Below are 6262 nucleotides of genomic sequence, written 5' to 3'. Positions count from 1 at the left end.
GGCGCTGCACCGAGCTGGGCGCAGCGAGGGCACTGCAGCACCCGGGCACGGCAGCACGCCGGCACGGCAGCACTCCGGCACAGCGGGGGCGCAGCGGGGGCACAGCGGGGGCACTGCAGCACCACGGCAGCACCACGGCACACCGGCCCTCGGCACAGCGGCCCTGAGCACAGCAGCACCCCGGCTCGGCTCAGCAGCACCCCGGCTCAGCAGCACCCCGGCTCAGCAGCACCCCAGCAGGGGCCTCCCAGCCGGGCCGGGGGCGGCGCTGCGGCCGCCACGTGCCCGGGCCGGGCGCGCCCCCCGCCGTCCCCGCCGCCCCCCGGGCCCGGTACCTCGGCTCCCCGCGGCGCAGGGCCCGCCCCCTGGCGGCCCGGAGGACGCGGCGCAGCCCCGGCAGCGGCGAGGCGAGCCCAGGCCGGAGCAGCAGGCCGAGCTCAGAGGCAAGAGCGAGCCAATGCAGCACGCACAGCCCGCTCAGACTTCCACCTTCCGGTTAAAAAATATAAATTACTCAAACTAAAAGTTAGGTTCCAGCCATGAACGTGATTTTCCTCAAAATTCCTCTAGTTCTGTCCTGGTGATCACATCCCTCCCTTCCTTCTCCTATGATTTTTGGCTCACAGCACCTGAACTGTTTGCACACTGTGAAAAACGCCAATCACTTGTTTTTAGAATTTTAAAAGTTTAATAGTAATAGAATGGTTATAAAAGTAGTAATATAATTAGAGTAATAAAAATTTGGACAATTAGGATTTAGGACAATATGAGACAATAAAAACAAAGCATTACGGAGAGTCCAGGTACCTCTTTCTGGGCAAAATAAGCCCAAAAAAAGACACACGTTAACAGAGGATTAACCCTTAAAAGCAATAGCCTGTTGCATATTCATACATCTCATACACTTATGCATAAATTCTATTCAAACACAGGATCCTGTCTGGTCAGTGTCAACTTCTTCCTCTTAATCCTGATGGTATCTTCAGGGATGAGGGAGGCAGGAAGAAGTTCGTTTCTTCTGATAATGGAGCAATAAATTCTCTTTCTCTGAAAGATTTAGGTGTCCTGTGGCTGCTGTCTCAGGCGCGAATATCTCATTCCTTTCTTTAAAAAAAGTATCTTACATAGTATAGTTTCAATTTTAACATTATGTTATAACCTAAAACTATAACACACTACTTAAGAAAATTAATACAGTATAACTTTCTACATAACACATATAATATTCATTTTAATATTTGCAAAAAGCCAATCATAAAATACGCATTTTTCACACACACTGACAGACACCGGATGCACATTACAGACTTGCAGTGTTACTGTGTCAACCAGGACAGGAATATTTATGGACCACTGTGTTACCCAAACATCAGCAGGTATAGCCCAGGCAGTGCTTTTACAGGTATAAATTTACTTTTACAGGCACAGCATTCTTTGCTTGTAAGACAGAAGACTACAAGATGAAAATAACATTACTATAAGAGCACCTTGCCAATAACACATCGGTCTACTCACAGTGGCAGAGCTCTCCTGGCATAGTGAGAGATCATGATGTTAACCTAACACAACCATCTGAATAACACAGGGCAAACAAATCCTCTCTGATTCACCTGTGTTGTGTTCAGTGACTGTCTGGAGCATGAACACACATGCAAGCAGCACCCCCAAATGTGACACTCATTCTTTACTATAAGAGTATGTTGCATTGGGGTGGGGGGAGTAAACGCACAACTTTCCAGATGAGAGAAAGCAAACTGGAGAGGATATCCAGCTCCATCTGCTCTGGACTATTATACAGTAACAGGAGGGTGCTGTAAATGTCACCACACTACCTAGCAATTTTAGCTGCTATTGGTGATTTTTATAGCAGATGATCTGAATGTTTCAACTGTCCCAAACCCTTCCTCAGTGCTCCTGACAGGGAAAATAAGCATATAACCACCACAGGTAGAAAACTTTACTTTCAACATGCAACTCACCAGAGATACAAAAAGCATTCTCTGAGCTTGGAGTGTTATCAGTGCAGTGCTGAGGAAGGAAAGTATCAGTGACCTTCCAGAGAAAACAGAGCAATCTGGCTAAGGGAGTGTGGAACAGCAGCTAAGAGCAAGAGCTCAGTGGCCACACTACTCTCTAATCATGGCTTCCTTGAAAGGAGCAGGAGAGTGCATTTTCTGCAAGGCTCTCTCTCCCCCTCCCTCCTTGTTTAATAATCTTTTCTCACATGCCTGACAGCAATCTTTGTGTGTCAGAGTTACAAGGTTGCCTTTACATGACCAAGCTACTCACACTGTACACTGTATTTGGCCAGCCTGCTCTTTTCCACAGGTCATCCAAAGGTTTCTAGACTTAACTTTCCTGAGGAGGCCTTGAGAGTTGAGTTTTATGTCCTCTCTGCTCAGAGAAGCTTCCCTTCAATGAAAATGCTGTGAAAGCAGCAAACTCTCAAAACAGCAAGTAGGGGTTGTGTGAGGTTGAAGCACTGAATTGCACACAAGTGAAGCTGATTTCAGATTTAATGGTTCTGATGTCTTATTTATTTCCAAATGAAAACAAACAAACAAACCCAAACAACTTAAAAATGTCCAAAACCAACCAGATACCCTCAAAATACCCACAACACCAACTACACAAGTACTTTCCACATCTTAAGATACCAGAGGAGTTCTTGGGTATCAACAAAGAACAACCTTTCACCCCTGAACTAATCACTCTCAGAGCTTTTCCATTCAGCCACTCTGTATTTTAGCATTCTCTTTTTTCATGTGCTGCATCCTGCTTGCTCATCTCTCCTAAACTCTTCAGGTTCAAAACCATGAACTTTATCACTTCACCTGAAGGATGGAAAACTTTCACATGCCACAGATTCCTTTTTGGTCCAGACAGCATTGCCTACACTCATATGGGAAAACAAACACAAAGGGTATTAAAAAAGGAACTACAGGAAAATACCAACTCACCTTAACTGATCTGAAATCACTTTGCCTGTTCTGCGTAAGTGCATTAGCATCACAGCAAGAATTTAAGTAGACATTCCTCCTTTTCCACCTTCCTTTTGGCTATTTCTCCTGCTCCTGAATATTGCTGCCTACACCATCTACTGCTACATATCTGACAGATTTAAGATGTGCAGGCACGTGGAGTGGTGGTGATATTGCATACAAAGTACCTTGCACACTATAAATAATCATACACCTGGCAATTATTAAAAAAATCAGAGCATTCAAAATTCAAAAAAACCCCACCAACATTAGGTTTAATTTAATCCACCCCCACAGGCCATGCAGGCCAGATTTTATTCACTATTATCCAGAGTTTGTTAATGCTCTAGATGGATAAATCCCCAGTGAGGAAGCACTATCTGGCAAAGGGAGACTGCCCCCCCTTTTCTGATGAGTTTGTTTTGTAACAGATTACTTAATACCAATCCCAGGACTCAGGGAATCAGTGTAGGCTGCATGCCCATTCCACTTCCCAGCTATAAGTAAATATTGAGCTGAAACAGAAGCCAGCCTAGACAAGCCTTAAATTCAGAATTATCAACCTTGTAATTATAGCTGTAAAATCTCTGAAAGCAATTGTCTGTTTGGATGTGTTTTCTGTGCTCCCAGCCAGGACTCTGCTATCAGCTGAACCATCCTCAAATTCCATGACGACACAGCCGAGGAAGGTTTGATTACTCGGCTCAGTCCAAAATTTTTCATGAACACGCTGATTTGCCTGGACCTGAAGGCACAAGATAGATATTATGCCCTGTTTTCCAGGGAAAAAAATTAATGCCAAGAAGACAGATTAGTATCTTCTACTGCATCGCCTCATGAGAACACCAATTCTGTCATAGAAACGCAGAAATTGTCTTTGTTGTTACTCATAGCCAAGCCATTCCACATCAGATGGTTGTCTCATGCCCCTGGATCTAGTCTTGACTCATACAAGAAGGTAAAAAATTACAATTAAAATTTTTTCTCTTGTACTGGTCTGCTTCTTAACCTAATAGTTCAACCTGAATTAACTTCAATTCTGATTTCTGTTTACTTGTTTATACAAAGCTACTCCTAACTTTTCTTATTCTGTTCTTTCTGAATGCCATTTACTCCCCTTTGTTATTTGGGGCCTAACGAGAATTCAGAGATACCTTATTACCCCAACATTGACCTCGGCATCCAATTAGCTAAAACCTCTCCAAGCAGCAGCTAATTGCAAGTTCAACTATGAGCCTTGGAATTCCAAAGAGGAGTCCAGGAGCTGAACTTCTACTGGAACAGACTGACTGGCACCTCTGTCATCCAGTGAGAGCCTAGAGCACCAGTTGCAGAGATGTTACATAAACCTCTGCAAAGCAGGTAAGGACCTTGCCTAACTTTCTCAATCCCCGAGACAAACTGTAGTGCTTCCTCTTCCTAAGATGTGAGAAGTCTCAATTTGCTCTGCACCATAGGGCTCAGATTTCAGTACTGATTTTAGGAATAATTTAACTGGATCCCCACTAGGGATGCTCAGTCCCTTTAAAAACTTAGCTTTGTAAGGCATGTGGTTAAAAGATGATACTACATCTAGTTGGAAATGAGTTTATAAATTGCAATTATAAATTGTAATTGTAGGGCAATGCTCAGTGAGATGACAGGGTGCTAGAAAATGTTAATGAGCACTGGTCAGTCTCCAACAAATGGAATGTTTCTCTTAGGAACTCTTAACATCACAACACACAGGGTGTTTGCTTTCTTTCTACCACTTCTCCCATGAGCAGTTTTCTTATTGGTGTGCAGATAAGACACTTTAATGAACTTTCTCTTCAGTTTTTATTATCTGGACTTTTTCACCTTCCAAATGCCACTAAAATCTATGAGCAAAAACCAGCAGAATAACTCCTGTAGACCTCCTTTGGCTATAAGGCAAAAAAGTTAGAAAAAAATTATTTTCTGACATTTTGCAAAACTTTTAGGTATTAGATGCCCAACTATTGTAGAAAGCTGAATTTAAAAATGTTTTGCAGAGTTTCTTAGGTTTGTGGCTCTTTACTTGTCCATTTTAAAATCAAACTATAGTTAAAAACTAATGCTGTTAACATCAAAAACAGCAACAGCATGGAAGAGATGTCCAAAACCAAACAAGTAATTTTTCTCACACTTTTGATCACACGCAGCTATTTTTATTTACTTCAGTTGGTCGGACTGAGTGCTTGATGCAGACACCTGACACTAAGGCATGAAAACATGTTCCTCCTTTGAATAAAGTAACAGAACATATTTGGGTAACAGTATATTCCTTACAGGGATAAGCTACTTGCATGTGATCTACCGCAAAAAAATAGAGGGGAAGTTCCAAAATACACACCAATTTTGTGGTTATCTCAAAGTGTTTTGCTTCTCTGGGTGTCACTGAGTCTGTTGCTTAGGGTAGTTAATTGGAACAGGCTGAGCATCCATTGGTCCCACAGGAAGTAGATTCACAGTCTGCTGCACATCCTCAAAGATGAAGTCCTTATCCCAGGAATTCTTAGTTGAATTAAGGTCGCTGAGGGACACTGCAAGCCTTAGGACAGAAAGGAGGTGAGAAGAGGACAATGGTAGCAGAAAATAAGTCTTTAAATAGCTCATGTTTATTTTGATGACTGAGTGCATTTCCTGAGCCTGGGTAGTGATGCACTCATTCAGAAAATCTTAAAGGGGGTCAGTTTTATTACAATTGTAGTAAACCACTCCCAGCAGAAATATCTTATCAGACAGATCATCATCCTGCTGCTCTTTGTTGCTACTACTTATAAAATAGCATGCTTCAAAATGGTGTGATGTTCGAGCAAATACATTTCCAAACACACAAGCAGAATTGCAGCCAGAAATCAACTGGCTCTTCAAATAAAATCCCTCACATGTCATTCAGCTAAGAACAAATTACAAATCAAAATATAAAAGCTTGTGGATTTTGGAAGTGAAGCTGAAGAGTTTTAGGAGAACCTTCATTTCTCTGCTATCACTTCTTTTGACCGCTACCCCATTTTAGTTAATTGAAAACCAAAACCCCCTTCCTCTCTGGAGACAGCCCCAGAACAGAGTAAGAGAAATGTTTCAGCCGTGGCAGAAGAGTCGCAGCTGTGCCGGCCGCTGTCCCGCAGGAAGCGCGGTCGGTGCTCAGGTGGGAGAGGGAGGAGGCGGGAAGAAGCCATTTCCTCCCCTGCCATCCCTGCTCCCGGCAGCCCAGAGCACGGGAGTTGGCTCAGGAGTTTTCTGAGCTGGAGGCTTAGCCTCGGCACCCGTCATCGATC

Source organism: Molothrus aeneus, chromosome 3 (assembly GCF_037042795.1).
Source record: "Molothrus aeneus isolate 106 chromosome 3, BPBGC_Maene_1.0, whole genome shotgun sequence".
Lineage (NCBI taxonomy): Eukaryota > Metazoa > Chordata > Aves > Passeriformes > Icteridae > Molothrus > Molothrus aeneus.
This window is presented reverse-complemented; position numbering follows the sequence as displayed.